At 52.2% G+C, this 16349-nt stretch overlaps 1 long non-coding RNA gene across 1 annotated transcript; it reads left to right on the top strand.

The window, feature by feature from the left end:
• Positions 1-10253: 10253 nt before the first annotated feature.
• LOC125617637 lies at positions 10254-14680 on the top strand. The gene is made up of 4 exons (XR_007348722.1): positions 10254-10548; positions 11451-11589; positions 13507-13582; positions 14063-14680. It is a non-coding gene; the product is annotated as an uncharacterized LOC125617637 (long non-coding RNA).
• The last annotated feature ends 1669 nt before the right edge of the window (positions 14681-16349 follow it).

Raw genomic sequence — 16349 nt, 5'->3', positions numbered from 1 at the left:
CCAGGAGGACTTGGGAGGGGAAGTGGACATGTCGGGAGTGCTCAGAACACGGTACTTAGAACAGCACCACTTCCCGACACTGCACGTGGGAGACGGCGACCCTGAGGGCAGGAGGAGACCCAGGCACGGAGTGGCAGCTGTAGCCAGGTCAGTCCACCAGGAACAACGGCCAGCCACCCAGGAGCTCGAGAGTGGCAGGATTCGGGTGCTGTTTTAGAGAATGACTAATTCAGCAACGCCTGCGCTCACGGTGGCCTTCTCCTGGGCAGGCGGTTTCCTGCGCCACGTCGGCTGCACAGACTTGGGAATGAAGATGAGTGTTGCTCCTGACTATGGAGTTAGCCTGGACGCAGGGCCTTCAGCTGGGCATTTTTTGACTTAAACATGTTACATTGTATCATTTCAGAGATCATCTCCGCTTGGTGCGGTTGGTGCACATCTGTAATCCCGGAGGCTGAGGCAGGAGAATCCCGGGTTCAAGGCCAGCCTCAGCAAAAGTGAGGCGCTAAGCAACTCAGTGAGACCCTGTCTCTAAATACAATACAAAATAGGGCTGGGGATGCGGCTCAGTGGTGGCGTGTCCAAGTTTAATCCCTGGTACCTCCTCAAAAAAAGAAAAAAAAGAAATCATCTTCTCATTTAGAACTATACCTATAACCGCTGGCGAGCAGGTGGAGGAAAGGGGCCCTTGCACTGTTGTGGGAGTGTAAATCAGCACAGCCAGCGTGGAAAACCACACGGAGATTCCCTGGAACACCAACAGTAGAACTAGCACGTGACCCAGCCATCCCACTGCCAGGTCCACGTCCAGAGGAGAGGAGTCAGTGTGCTGAGGGACACCGGCTCTCCCTGGGTCACTGCAGCTCTATTCACAGGAGGTCTAGTGTCCGTCAGCTGAGGGTGGACAGAGAAGGGGCGGGGCGAGTCGGCCACAGAAGGACGATCCTGTCGTGTACAAGAAGATGGGCCTGGAGATCACTGTGCCAGGAGAGCTCAGCCCGGCTCAGAGGGACAGGCACCGTGTGATCTCAGTCCAAGTGTAAGCTGGCGAGGTTGATCTCTCGGAGCTGAGCGCAGAAGGGTGTCTCCAGAGGTGGGCAGGGAAGACTGGGGTGAGACTGACCAGTGGGTTCAGGGGAATAAGTCAGACATGCTATTGAGCAGTAGGGTGACTGTAGACAAGGTCCTGTCACTTGGAAACCAGCTGAAGGAGGATCTTGAATGCTGTCATCGTCAACAGGGATGGGTGTCTGAAGACAGACCCAGTCACGTGATTTGCTCATCGTACACATACATGTGCATCAAAGCATCGCGAGGTGCTGTTCCATGAAAATGTACAAATGTCCATGTCAATTAAAAATAAATAGAAGCCCTGTCACGTCCAGTCCAGTCAACTGCAGAGATGGCAGGGACGAGCAAGGGCAGGCCCCGAATGGACCCAAGGGAAGCGCCCCTCACCTGACCGAGCACACCCTCCACCACAGCAGCCCTTCAGACCTGCTGGAACGGGGGCCGCGGGCCTCCTCGGTGCACGTGTTACCCCTGGGAGCTACGAGATGATTTCCCTGAGCTAAACTCCTCTCTTAAGCTTCCAGATACCGGCTCGAGTGGTTCCCCTGAGCAGCCCAGGACGGGCCCTCTGGCCTCTCTGCAGCCTGCCGTGGTGGGGTTCCTGCTGAGCCTCCCACGGCTGTTCCAGGGTTCTGCTTCCCCCTGGAGAGTCCTCCTGGAACTCTGCTCTGTCGGCACATTTTAAAGACTGCTTCCTGCTTACTTCAGCCACCAACCCTTGAAGTCTCTGATACCGAACTCGGGCTTGGCACCAGGAAGACCTCTGGTGAGGCGCAGGTTGAGGCCAGCAGTGTCCCAGGAAGAGCATCTTCCCTTGGGGTGGCCACCTGAGCCTGGACAGATGATGGAGCCTGCAAGCCACTCAGGCTGAGCCTCCTCGCACTCACCTGTTACGGGACACACCCTCCCGTGTCCCCACGCGCCTACTGTTGCAAGGTGGGATTGCGGTCAGTTTTAGTTTATCTGTGTACATTTCCACGTTTTCACTTTTCTATGATGAGCATTTAGGATACCTGTAATAAGACCGCGGCTCAGCACCATGTCATGGCCGTCCCAGGCCCAGGTGCGGCTCACACTCGTTCTCCCTGCTCACCTTCCTCCCATCGCTCCCAGGGGTGCAGCCCTGTGCACCCGGTGGTGGGAGTGGGGAAACGCCTGTGGCGTGGGTGCCAAAGAGGAGGCTGTCGGCTGTCGGTGCTCAGAGCCTCGAGCTACAGGAGCGGGCGGTCAGGGCACCGCCGGGCTTGGGGGAGCAGGTTCCAGGTCCACTGAGGGACTTGGGAGGGCTGGGTGAGGTGAGGAGCAGGAGGGGAGCACCTGAGGGAGGCTGGGCTGGCAGCCCACGCAGAGGAACCGGCCCTTCCTCTCAGTACTCACTGCAGAGCCTGGTCTGCTTGTCTGAGGCCCTGGGCGTGACCCCGTCTGTGTCCCTTGGAGTTTCACTCCTTCCACAAGCTGTGGCCTCGGGTCCGAGTCTGGCGTCTCCCCCATCTCTGCACACATCAGTCCCCTGTCCGGGGCCAGGCCTGCTGAATTCTGGTGCTCTCTACATCCGTCACCCTTGCTCCCCTCTGCAGGAGGCTTATGGGTGGCTTGGTGTCGGGTCCGGCACCCTATTACCTTGTTACCTAATTGTCTAAGCCTCAGTTGAACCTTCTAAAACCGAGGTCACAATGATGACTCAGTCATACGTGGTGAAGGATACGTGTCTCCACACATGGGAGAACGTGCGGAGTGCAGAGAGCCCAGGCTGGCCGTGCGGCTGAGCCCGGCTCCCGCTCCGCCCCGAGACCCAAGTGCAGCTTGCTCCACGTGATCCATGGAGGTCCAAGGGAAATTCCTGAGGAATACAAACCATCCATCTTAGGGAACGTTGACCCATCGCACTGACAGTGACAGCCTGGAAGCCTCAAGATGACAACTCTGACAAAATTCCCAAAGGGTTGGACGTTCGAGCAGTCCCAACGTATTCAGAGTTCCAACCAGAATCTTGCTCCCTTTTTATATTTTCCAAATCCCTTGCCTTTCAACTTTTCCAAAGTGCTAGCTGAAGGCAAAACTGAACCAAGAAAATGTGTTTCCATTCAAGAATGTTAAAGTAAATATGTAATGATTTCTTGGTCAAAGTTTTCCTTTCCAAGATAAAAATAATTTGAAGTCACATATGATAACTATTAATGCTGCGGCTCCACAGGCACGATATCCTGCCCCAGTTTACAAGCTGACGCGGGGACGGTGGTGGACGGTGGGGGACGGAGGCCAACAGAAGTCCTGCAGAAGAGCTGTGCTGCAGCATGGAGCAGGAGAGGGGCGCTGGCCGTCCTGCGTTTCCTCAGCCTTCCCGGCCTCTAGCCCTGTGGTGCCGTGACTGCAGGCTGTCCTGCCGGCTGGACCCAGCGTCCAAACAGGCAGGCTCTCGCCCTGTCAGCCTGTTTGAAAGAGTTCCTCCACCCTCTCTCAGCCCTGCCAGGAAGCTCGGACTTCGTGGTGCCCAGATGAACATCACTGCCACCAACAAGGCCTGGAGGTGACCGTGTGGGTCACCCATGGAGTCTCTGTTCATTAAAGGACGACTATGCTGCCAGCTCTGGGGAATCGAGGGCGGGGAGGCAGTCCCGGTTCTGAATGGCCCTAATGTCTAACAAGCAGCTATGCAGGAATGACACAATGGGAATAAGAAAACACGGCACCGGTCCTAAAGCTGCGTCCCTGAGGGACGGGGGACCTCCAGAGGAGGGACTTCAGCAGGGTCAGTCGCCAGCCAAGGCAAGCACTGAGCCACCACAGGGTGCCGGCCAAGCCTGGGTCAGCAGGCCCAGGACACAGTCTCACCAGAGCCTGCAGGAGGATGCATCTGACCGGGCGTTAGGTGGCCCTGAGGTCATGCAGATGACATGAGAGTTTCTAAAGAGCTGCCCATAAAAGGTGCATGTGCATAGAGTGACGCGGCTCGTTCTCTCAGGGCTGAGCAGAACTTTGGTGTCATCTAAACAGCCCTTCTAGATCTGCCACATGTGTAAAGGCTGGTCCCCCCTCCCCATGGCCAGCAGGCCTCTCCTCCAGAGGCCCTGGCTCTTCCTGAAGAGCAGTAGTGTCCTCAAGGACTGGAAGGTGTGTGGTGCCCACCTCACCCCAGAGCCTCTGATGAGGTCTCTAGGCCCTTTCCATTACTGTGTTCCTAGATTTTAATCCATACATGACTTTTATGCGTATTTATGGGGTGCAGTCTGATAGTTAAGTGAGTGTGACTGGCATGTCCATGTCCAGCTTGGGGGAAACTTCAAGCTCTTCTCTTGTAGTTATTTTCAAATACATAATCAATTCTTCTGCCTACATCCCTCTCCTGTGCTGGGCACACCAGGGCTCATTACCTGCGTCCCTTTTGGTATCCATCAGCCCACGTCCCATCTCCCCTGCCCCCCAGGCTCTGGTGACCACTGTCCCACGCCCCCTTCTAGCGTCCACATCTGCCTGGGCTGCTGTGGTGCTTGTGTCTCCCTGGTCTCTTCCACTTAACCGTGTCCTCCAGATCCACGCGCGTCACAGAGGCAACCAGACCTGACTTTGTCTGGGTGACTGGCACTCCGCTGGCCCGTGTGCATGTGTGTGCCCCTCACGAGGGGTTTCTTGATCCCTGCTCCACCCGCGAGCTCTGCGGGGGACTCCCCGCTTCTGCTCTTTGGAGCTATGCTGTGGTGGGCCTGGGGTTTCCGTCCCCTCTCTGCCTCCTTCTCCCTGCCCACGGATCTAAGGGGGCTTCTGAGGAAACCAGGTGCCGTTCCCCGACACGGGCAGCGGAGCGGCCCCTCCATGCCTAGTCCCAGCAACGCTTTTGATTTTCGTCTTTTTGATCACAGTCACTCCACTTGGACAGAGATGACCTTTGGCTTTGCCTTGTACTTCCCTGAAGGTCAGTGGCACTGACATTCTTCATACGCTGGACGCTTGATGGCCTCCATTAAGAAGCCTTGGGTCATTTGGCCATTTCAACAGTGCTTCCTGGGCTTTTGTGCTGCTGAGTTGGCTGAGTCCCTGACCCCTCCGGTGTCCATCCTTTGTCAGGTAGAGGGTCTGCAATGCGTCTCCCCTGTGAATGCCCATCCTTCTCTGTGCAGAAGCTTGACCGTTCTTCCTCCTGCCTGGGCTTCAGGGGCTCCTCCAATCGCTCCATCCAACAGTGTCCCCACCCTTCCCAGCTCCCTCCAGCGGTTTCCTTCCTGCTCTTTGAACCTGCTGCCTGCTGGGTGGTTGGCCTACAGCGAGAGGCGGGGTCTTGCTGTGTTCATCTAGTGTGTCATTCAGTTCTCCCAGCATCGGTCCTCGGGACACTTCCCCAACGTGGGTCCTTGGTCCTTTTCTCAGAAATCATCTGCCTGTGAGAACACGGTTGACTCTCTGGGCTTTACAGTAGGCTCCTTGGCCTATGTCCACTCTGATGTCACGCACGCTGTTCACATCAGCATGGCTTTGCGGCGTGCTTCGGAGTCAGCCGCGGGGAGACCTCCAGTTTCGTCTTTTTGCTCAGGATCACTTTGGCTATTTGGGGTCTTTTTTAGTTCTAGATACATTTTATGATGATTTCTCTCTTTCTGTCAATAATGTCATTGGCATTTTGAGAGTGATTCCATTGACTCTGTGAATCACTTCAGGTAGTGGGGAGATTTTAATATTGATTATTCTAATCCATGAACACGAGATATCTCTCCATTTGTGTGTGTGTGTGTGTGTGTGTGTGCACAAGCACGTGTGTCCCTTCTTCAATTTCTTTTAATAACAGAGCTCTCTCACCTCCTTTGTTAAATCTATTCCTAGGTAGTCTACGTTTTTGTAGCTATTGTGAACAGAATTTTTCGTAAGTACTTTTCAGCAAGGTCATTATTGGTGAATAAGATATTGCTGTTGTCTTTGTGTGGATCATTTTTATTCCGCAACTTTGTTGGATTTGTTTCCCAGGCTTCACAGGTTACCGTGGAGTCTGCGGATTTTTCTCTGTGTAGATCACGTTACCTTCCCACAGAGATAACCAGCCTCTCGCCTTCCAAGTTGGGTGTCCTTAATTCCTTCCTCTTGCCTAATCCTTCTGGCTGATTTGCAGTGTTATTTTGAAAATAGTGATGGAAGTGGACATCACTGTCTTGCTTCAGGTCACCTGGAGCTCTGTGACTCTGCCGTGGGCCTGCCGGGGACAGCCTTTCCTGTGCTCAGGCATGTCCCCTCCACACCTGGTGCATCAACAGGTTTCATCACAGGGTGATGTTGAAAGTTCTCAATTGTTTTTTGCACCAGGGGTTGAACCCAGGGGTACTCAATCACCAAGCCACATCCCCCAGCACCCCCTCCCCCGTTTTTTAAGACCGAGTCTTGCTCAGCTGCTTAGAAAAATGTTTTGTGCCTGTTGGGATGACCCCTAGTCCTGTCCTTCATGCCGCTGCTGTGGTGCGTGGTGCTTCCTGACTGGGTGTGTTGACCGCGCTTGCCTCCCTGGATGCCACTTGACCTAGGTATAACAATTTTGATGCACAGTTAGATTCAGTTTGCAAGATTCTGTTGGGAAACTTTGCATCTGGGTTCAGGAGGGATATTGGTCTGTCATTTTCTTTTCCATCGCCTGGTTCGGGCCTTGGCTTTGTCTGGTTTTGCAACATGGTGATGCTGGTCTTGTAGCGAGAGTTCAGCAAAGTTACCTCCTTATCGATTTTATTGTAACCGTTTTAGAAGAATTAATACTCTTGTGAGGTTAATATTGTGTAATTAATATTATCTGTGGTGAAGAATTTAACAGTGAAACTATCAGGTCTCAGACTTTCTTTGATTGGAGGTAGTAGTTGTATGATCTTGTGAATTTTTGTGGTATTAGTTATAACATCACCTTTCTCAACGTTATCAGCTGAGGCTTCTGCTTTATTCTTAGTCAAGCAACAGCCTTGTTGATTTATCTTTTTAAAAATCCAACTTTTTATTTCAAAATTTTGAAATTGTTTTAGTTTCAAATTTATTTATTGCTACTCTGATCTTTATATTTCTTTCCTTCTAGTAATTTTGTGTTTGGTTCATTCTTACCCCTCTCTCTCTCTCTCTCTCTCTCTCTCTCTCTCTCTCTCTCTCTCTTTAATGATAAGGGGGCACTTGACCACTGAGACACATTCTCAGCCCTTTTTATCTCTTTTGAGACGGGGTCTCACTCAGTCTCTCAGGGCCTCACTGAATTGTGGAGCTGGTTTTAAACTCGCCCTCCTCCTGAAATCCCCCGTCTCTGGAACTGCAGGCACGACTGTCTTCCAGCTTATTTCTGTCTTTACAGCTCATGATGAGGTTGTTTATTTGAATTCCGTCTCCTTTTTTCTGTAAGTGTGGTGTGTGATGCTTATTGACTATTTTGCTGCTATGAAGCCCCTTCTTAGTATGCCTTCAGATTCTCTGAGTTTCTCTGTTGCCCTTTTGTAGTCTGGGAGCGTGTGATCTGATTTTCCTGGACTTGTTACTCTACAGTTATTCCTACTGTGTTCTAGGCTTATTCTGCCAGTCCGAGAAGATAGCTTACATGACGTTGTGTTTACTAATACTTGTTTTGTGGCCTCACATTGGTCTATACTGGAGAGCCCTCCAAACACTGTGTGCATTGTGCAGCTTCGGGATAACATGCTCTGCTGATACCTACTAGGTCATCTGGTCCATGGTGTGGTGTAACTCTGATGTTTCTGCATGATCTACTCTTGAAAATGGACTGCTGACGTCTCCAACTATTACTGTATCGGCACCCATTTCTCCCTTTGGATATAATATTTGGTTTGTGCATTGATTGGATATGTATTTATGATTATCATAACCATTTGGTGAGTTGACCTCTTTATCATGACATGTTGGTCTTCTTTCCTCTCTTCACAGATTCTGACTTAAAGTCTATTTTACCTGATATGACTACTCACCGCTGATTTCCATCTGAGTGGAATATCTTGTCTGTCCCTCCACGTTCAATCTACGTGTGTCTCTACCAGGGAAGTGGGTTTTTCTTGTAGGCAGCACATAGTTGCCTCCTGTTCGTTTTAATCCATTTGTCTGGTCTACTGATTTTGATTCAGAAATTCAATATGCTTATGTTCAAGGTGATGATTAGTAGCCAAGAACTTACTCCTGCCACTTGTTACTTACTTGCTTCTTCATTCCTTTTCTCCTCTCCTATTTTTCTCTCTGTGACTCGGGGTTCCTGCACTGATAAGGACTGTGAGTCTCTTGGCCACCAGGGAGTTTCACTGAGTTTCCATGAGGGCCACTACTTCCTTCCTTCCCCAAGCAGTGAAGACTTCCCTCAGGGCTGGTTTTTCTGAGAATGATATCATTTTTCTTTTATTGGTGAAGGAGAGCTTTACTGGGTGTAGTATTCTTGGTCAGCAGTTTTTCTTTTTCGTTTCCGACCTTGAACATTTCATCTCGTGCCTTCCAGTCTCGGCTGGAACTCTGCCGTGGTCTGTGGGACTCCTTGGGAGCACAGTTACCTTCTATGTAACTCAATACTTTTCTCCTGATGTTTTTAGAATTTTCTTTAGTCTTTGTCTCTTGACAGTTTGACTCTGATGTGCGTGAAGAGGACGCTCTTGATTGAGTCTCTGGTCTTTGAGCTCCCTGGATCTGGATGTTCACATCTCTTTTAAGGTTTGGCAAGATTTCAGCCATTATTTTGTTAAATGGGTTTTCAGTGCCTTTTTCCATCTTTACTCCACTTGGAATTCCCATAATTCAAAAAGTTGTTTACCTACTGAGGTTCCATAAATCTTGTAGGATTTCTTTCTTGTTTTTTCTTAATTTAAAAAAAAAAAATTCTGACTGAGCAATTTCAGAAGGCTTGTCATCAAGTTCAGACATTCTTTCCTCTGCTTGGTCTAGTCTGTTTCTAAACCTCTTTGTTGGATTCTTAGCTCCAAGATTTGTGCTTGGTTATTTTTTTATGATTTATAGCTATGTTGAATTTCTCATTCAGATCAGAATTTTTTCCTCATCTAGCTAAGTTGCCTAATGGTATTTTCCTGAATTTCCTTGAGTTTCTTAAGATCATTATCTTGAATCCATTTTCAAACGTTTCGGGGTTTCTCTTTACTCTGGGGTCTATTTCTGCAGAATCATTGTGTTCCTTTGGAGGTTCTGTGCTTTCTTGCTCTTTCTTGCTCTTTCTTGCTTCTTATGTCCCTTGTTGATGCTTGTACGTCTGGTATAACAGCTGCCTCCTCTAGTTTCATGAAATAGCTCTTGTAGGGACAGACTGTTTTCCTGAGGTATGGGGTGTCAACTAGGTAGAGTGCCGTGGCTTTGTTTCTGAGTGGGCACACAAGTGAGCCACTCTGGGACTTCTTCAGCTGCAGATGACATCGGTGGTGTCCGTGAGTGTCTCGGGGGTCTAGACTCTAGATATTTGGAGGTAGTGATGCAACTTTGCAGCAAGTGTGGGTGCCACACGTGTGTGACCTCAGCCCCAGGGGAAGGGCACTCATTACCAACTACAGTAGGTCCTCCAGGGGTGGCGATAGGGGTTCTGGGGGTGTGGGCTGTGGGAGGTTCTACCTCAGGAGCCATATTAGCTGTGGAAAGCTCCTGGCTGAAGTCGAAGCCACCAGGCCGTGTGTCTTTCCTGTGGCTGGGACTGCAGGTGCCCGTGGTGGTGATCGGGGCCTTTGTAGCTCTTACCCTTTCTCACTGGGGAGTTTCCCTTGGCTTTGAGCAGATCCTGTTTGGGGACCTGGGGTCCCATCCCAGTTCCCGCGCTGTGCAGGGCTCCGTCACGCCCTTGCTGAGTCCCAGGGCTACCCCTTAGTCAATTTCCTCACAATTCAGTTATGCGGGTGTTGTCTTGTCCATCTTGATGAAGGAGGTCACTCTGGCCCTCTATTCAGCAACAGAAGCCTCTTCTGTCAGTTTTACCATCAGAAATGCTCCACAGGGACCCCCCGAGCAGGGAGCATGTCTGTCTGGTTGACGCGGGGCCGCCCTTTGACAGACGGAGTGTGCTCATGGAAATCGGGGGATGAACGGAAACTTTCTCCAGACTTAACTCCTGAAGGAAGAGATTTGTGGCTTCAAGGGCGGTCTTGGGGGTGGAGACTGTGCTGTGGTGGCCTGCCCTCTCACGCTTCTGCTTCTGCTGACCCCCTCTCTTGTGGTGGCACATCCTCAGGTGTGGCTCCATGACCCTGGAAGTGTGTTCGATGGGCTTCACGTTCATGAGGCCAAAGCAAACTGTGGGCAACCAAATATGTGGGGTGAAGTGGTGCACTCTACCCTTTGACCTTTGGAAGATGATCAGTAAAAGCAAACAAAGTTCAAAATCTCTGCGACACGTACCCTTCAGTCACATGTGAGCAGAAGCCCTTTCCATGCCCTATTTTTTAGCAGTTGGTGGAGTGAGCACCTCAGACAGGACGTGTCAGAGAGCATCGCTGCAGGCTGCCTGGAGCAGGGTAGGAGGAAAGCGGACTCCATCCTGGGCAGGTACGTGGCCTTGGGGACCGAGGGGCCAGCTCCCGTCCAGTCTGCCAGGACAACTGCCGACCGTACTGCATGAGGTGGAGAGAAAAACTGGGTCCCCTTGAGCGTCCAGTGACAGGCGAGCTGATGTAGAGTAGAGCACTCTCAGTTGGCTTGTCTCCTGTGGAGGAGTGGCCTTCCCCGCAGGGTGGCCCTCTACCCTCCCCGACTCTGAAGTCCCTCAAGCCTCCCTCTCAACATTCACATCGATTTCCACAGACTTTATTAGTCACTGTTCCAACAGAGCCTCTTGTACCCCACTGTGCTTTAACAGGTAGATTGAGGGGGCATGACTGACACAGAGCCATCTCCTGGGTCTGGAGTGTCCAGTGGAGCTTGTCAGAGGCAGGCCACCCAAGAGAGTCACAGCAGTCGTGAATGCGTCCTCCCCTCAGGACCCACTTCCCCCTTGGCGTCCCGTCCCCTAGCTCCCTGCTTCAAAACTCCCCTGAGGTTTGGAATTGTTCTTCTGGACACCCGCAGTATTGCTGCTGCCCCCTGAGCGTGTCCCCCGGGCCTGCTCCCTCCTGGTTGTGCTGTGGGAGGGTGGTCCCCTGCTCTCAGGAACCCCACTTCCTCCTTCCTCCTGTGGAGCCTGTGGTCTCCACTGTGACCACTGCTCCGCGCAGCCGTCCATGTTGTCGCCTCCTCTCTCCTCGTCTCGCTCCCACAACAGGTCTTACGGCCAGGGGTGGCAGGTGTGCCCACGCTAGGAGGGCGTGCCCTGCAGCCAGGCCCCGGTGACCACGCACCTGCGGGTTGGGTCCCAGGACTTGTTCCTCGCCTGTTCCTTGAGCATCTGGTTATGTGAGTGAGCGACCATGAGTTCCCAGAAAGCCGAGAAGTGACGACTTTGTCTCTTTCAGGCTAAAGTAGCCTGTGAAATGGGGTCGACATTCAGCACAGATTGTTGAATACTTAAGGCAGTGAATGCTGTGTTTCCAGGGAGTCAAATTTCACTTCGCTGCTTTTGAATCTAACATACGACTCATTTCAATGACGAAGGTTTGTATACTTTTTAATTCTGTCATGAGCAGACGAGGGGTCTTGTTTATAATGAAAATATCTCCTCATTCAATAATTTATCAGAATAATGACAAATCCAAATTTGGGCAATTCATAGTCTCCATCCTTAAAGATCACAATGTTTACTTGCAGAGAAACCATGTCTGAGTGAAGTGTTAAGCAGCTGTAGCTTAAGTCAGGAAACCTGAATCACACACAGTGAACCTGAAGTCGTGTGTAGGTGCGCCAGGTTGGGGATTGCTCTCACCTGACAAGGCCCTCAAACAGGGCACCCAGCAGCAGAGCTCCCTCCACGGAAGCTCCGTCCACCAGCAAACTCACCCGCCAATTGAATGGTGCTGCCAGAAATACTATCATTTTGTGTATGTCACGGCCTGAACAAGTTTGGGGACTGCTATTAACTCAAAAACCATATAGTTATGCAAAAAAAGTGATTGACAGCTTACTTTGGTTGGGGAAAAAGAGGAAAAAGACTTACTATTTAAAAAATATCAGATCTCAGAGAACTGATTGTTCAAGAATTAAGAAAGCTGGAGACCTCTATGAATTAGAGACCACAGGAAGAAAATCACAGCAAACAAGAAAGACAACTCCAGAGGGGTACCCTCAAAATGAAGGATGTAAACCATATCCTCTCTGTGCTCCGAAGTCAGAGTCCAGGGAGAGCCTGTCCACTTGAGAGATCCAAGGTCACAATCCACATTCCTGGATGTTGCCAAAGGAAACCTGAGCACAGGACCTCGTGAGGAGGCTGCCCGTGTCTTGGGAGTGGGGGCACCAGCCTAGACCTGGTGACTCACGGGCGTGTCCAGGTCCTGTGTCACGGGCCTACCGGGTGGCCAGGAGCAGCTGCGGCTGAGGCCCTGGGAGGAGCCCTGGGCCTCCTGTGGGGGGAGCAGGGGCTGGGGGATGGCTGTGCACCAGGACTCACCAGGCAAGGGGAGGTGGGGGGCTCCAGGAAGCAGAGGGCGGGGGGCTGCACCTGTGAGGTAGGACGCAGCTGCTAGAGAGTCAGGTGGTGTGGACCCCAGGCCAGCCCACCCCAGCCCTACCAGAAGCTGCACCTCAATTGCAAAGGAAAGAATTGTCTAGACAAAGCAATGGCCTACCCCCCATGGGGAGGCACATTCCCAGAAGCAATTAGGGAAGATGGAAAATCCACTTAGGAAAGAGCTGGAAAGTTCCGTGGAAACTCGGCTGCAGCATCCAGGGCAACATCTGCCACCTGCGGTATTTAGAACTAAGCCGAGTCGTCTGCATGTACATCTCAGAAATGTAGCTGGAGCTGCCCAACGAAATATTTTAAAACTTGTCATATTCCCAAACTGCCTCCATAAATCAGCCACATACTCCTGTCATCTTTTATACATATGTCCTAAGTTTTAAGGAATTTTATGGGCTTTGAGCATTTTTATTCACTTTAATATCTTGATACTAAACACTGAATTGCTTTTGCCTACAAGATCGTACACAGTGTAAAGCAGTATTGATGCTCAAAGAAAACTAACATAAAGTTAAACTAGCATGAAGTACAGAAAACAGCAAACTTGACCAGACTGCTCCTGCCATTAGCTGGTGTGACCTGAGGAACTCCACAACAGCCACCCACTCCACGTCACGCTTTGTTTATGACACTCAGGAACACCTGGCCTCTGCAAAAGCTGACCATCTAACACACACACACACACACACACATCACACACACACGTATAACACACACACACATCACACACACACGTCACACACGTCACAAACACACACATCACAAACACACACGTATGTGTGCACGTGGAAGTTGGGAGGCCTGCCAAGGGCCGTCTGAGGTCTACGGGGTCAGGGAGGTGGGGAGGACCTTGGGCCAGGTGACCCAGGCCTTTCCCACGTCCCTTTGTGCAGACTGGTGCAGAAAGGGAGAGTGTTCCGAGGAGACTGGGCAAGACAGCCCTGGACTGTGGAAGCTCCTCTCCCTGAGGTGAGATGGGAGCTGTGAAAATGCCCTCTGGCAGGAGGGAGACCTGACCTTGTAAAACTGTGTGTGATCACGTACAAAAGCAAAATCCTAGACTTAACCAGAGAAATGAGCGTCCAGAGAGTAGGAGGGACGTCACGGGGAGGGGTCTGGAGGAAGGGCCCCAAGACCATAGACCAAGCTCCAGGTCATCGGCTCTGCATCCTTGGGTCTGACCTGCATCCCAAGGGTGCAGAGGCTGCAAGGAGCGTGGAACCCGCGGGGGCCAGACGGAGGTGGTGGTTGGTGCACGCCCAGGGGGACCTGAACACCACAGCAGAGGCTGGGAATGGGTTGGTTGCTTGTTAAACAAGAAAACAAAATCACTAATGTTCTCTAGAGAGAATCTCAACAGTCTCCAGAGTTTCTTATAAAAATATTCAGAATTCCCAAAATGTAACCAACAATGGACAAATCTCACACATCAATTCCTCCATCCCATAGTGAGCTAGGATGTTGTCGATTCCTCCCGTGCTCCTTGGTGCCCAACAATCAGCACACCTACTGTCCTGTCCTCAGGACCACCAGTCCCATGGACCAGAAGCCTGTGCCCTGGCAAATGGTTGGCCTAAAGGACATGAATGCCTGTCAGACTGGGCGCTGGGCACAACAGAGCCCGAGGTGTTCCACGCAGAGGTCAGTGTCACCCATCTCCGTAGACCCACACCGAGGCCGACCAGCAGCACCGGGGACTGAGTTGACAAGGTGGTCAAGTGTAGCTGCATGCACGGCGCCCCTTCTCCCCAAGCCAGCATGTCAGCCTGTCTTCCTACTCTACGCCTTCAAAGGTACCAATGGGCCACTAAGAAAACCGTCTCTACACACAGGCCTAAGTTTTCCACCACAGTGCAGGTCTCACGGTGGCCCTCCATGAGGCCACCTCTGGGGACTGGTTCAGGGTGTGCTGCAGCCGCCCGCTGTGTGCTGGGCAGAGCAACCGCCAGGCCGCGGGGGAGCCTGGGGGCATAAAACTGACTCCCCTCCCATGAGGATTCCTGGAATTCAAACCTTTAAGAGAATTTATTTTTCACTAAACTGATCATGCCGTGCAGTACAAATCAATTTCACAGCCGTTGCAGTCATTTCATTTAACATTAAAAACAAATTCCAATTAGCTGTGTGGAGCAAACACGCTCCTGCTGGCCGATGTCCCTTTTATGATGAAATAAACCTGGAGGGGCAGACTGGGCGGTGGACAGGTTTGCCCAGGTCCAGGATGAAGGGCACAGTGAGGTGGCTCATTCTCCTAGGGCTTCAGGAAATATGGAATCTTTTTCAAGATTTCTTGAGTTTTAAAAAAAATATACATAAATCAGATTTTTCCTCAATTTCTTCTTTTCCCTTCAGAATCAAAATACTTTAAGGAAAAAAAAAATGACAGAGGTATGCAAGTCTGCTGTTATTCCGAGCTCAGCCCAGTGAGGCTAGAATTCCTCAGCACGAGGCTGTGCTCTGACCCTGGGCTGTACATGGGGCAGCTCTGAGTCGGCAGTGCTGCAGGGCCCCTCGCCTGCCTGGGAGGCTGGGGTGGCCGGCTGGCCCTCCCAGCTCAGGGCTGCCCTGGAGCTGAGCTCTGCTGAGAGTGCTGCCTTCTCGGTGCCCTCGCCCACCCGGCATTTCCCGTCTTCTCTGCAGGGTCAGGAGCCAGGTGTTCTCATACCTATCCCCCACCAGGAAGCAAACTCCGCCAGGTCTTTGCCCTAGCTCACGGTCACAGCCCTGTTTCCCGGATTGACGGTTCTGGTTGATTTCAGCCTGAGTTGGCAGCCAGCTCACGACTTCTGAGACAGAGGCCTGTAGAGGGCCGTGGCCGCAGCGTGGCCCAGGGTGAGCTCTGCTGAGGATGCGCTGCTTCCGACCTCGCTGGGCCCAGAGCCAAGGGCAGCAGCTTCAGACCACACTGTCCATCCTGTTCACAAGGAGAGCCAAGGTCACAGGCAGGAAAGAGAGGCAAGCTGAAGCTAACCCCTAAAGCAAAGGTCCCCAACCCACTTAATGGTCTTTATGGTGATAATGATCCAGAATCCCTCAGAATCGGGAATGGTAGACGGTTCCAAACGCAGCTCGGCTGCAGGTCCCTCGCGATGAGCAGAGCCCTGTTGGTCCCAGCGTCTCAGGAAGGATCCGCAGGCGCCCCCCCAGGGGAGGCAGAGCCGGCCACAGAGGAGTGGGCTTGCAGGCCTCTGCAGGGCGGGGCACCCCTCTGTCCTGGGTCCGGAGGGGACCGCGGGCCTCTGACGAGGAGCGTGAGGGGTGCACGCGTGGCGGGGGTGGGAGCAGCAGGCTTTCCTAGCGCCTCTGCAGAAACCCCTGAGCAAGCAGGAGGCAGCTCGGGCTCGCGCTGTGCCTTTCCTGAGGGCGAATGTCTGTTTCATCAGGACTCAGGACTCCTGGAATGATTCTCGTCCTTCAGAGATGCTGTCAAGGCGACACTCCCCTGCAGCGGGAGGCCCACGAGGCATGACAGAGGCACTTAGAAGGACGAGTTGAGTCAGGGGCAGGCTCACTGGGATGGCGTGAGGTCTGCAGCAGGACTTCAGGAGGCGCAGGGCAGGAGGGGCAGGAGCACTGGTCGGGACACCCTCCAGCTTCCCTGGCTCAGGACGCGCTCCTGACAGAGCCAGCTTACTGAAGCCTGCAGCCTTGGAGCACCCGGGAGACCAGGCGGAGCAGGGTGCACCCTTGCCGGCGTGGGGGACAGCTGCCCAGTCCCGCCCGCCTAATGTCCTCT

The sequence above is a fragment of the Marmota marmota genome, unplaced genomic scaffold (assembly GCF_001458135.2).
Source record: "Marmota marmota marmota unplaced genomic scaffold, marMar, whole genome shotgun sequence".
In the NCBI taxonomy this organism is placed as follows: domain Eukaryota; kingdom Metazoa; phylum Chordata; class Mammalia; order Rodentia; family Sciuridae; genus Marmota; species Marmota marmota.
This window is presented reverse-complemented; position numbering and strand designations above follow the sequence as displayed.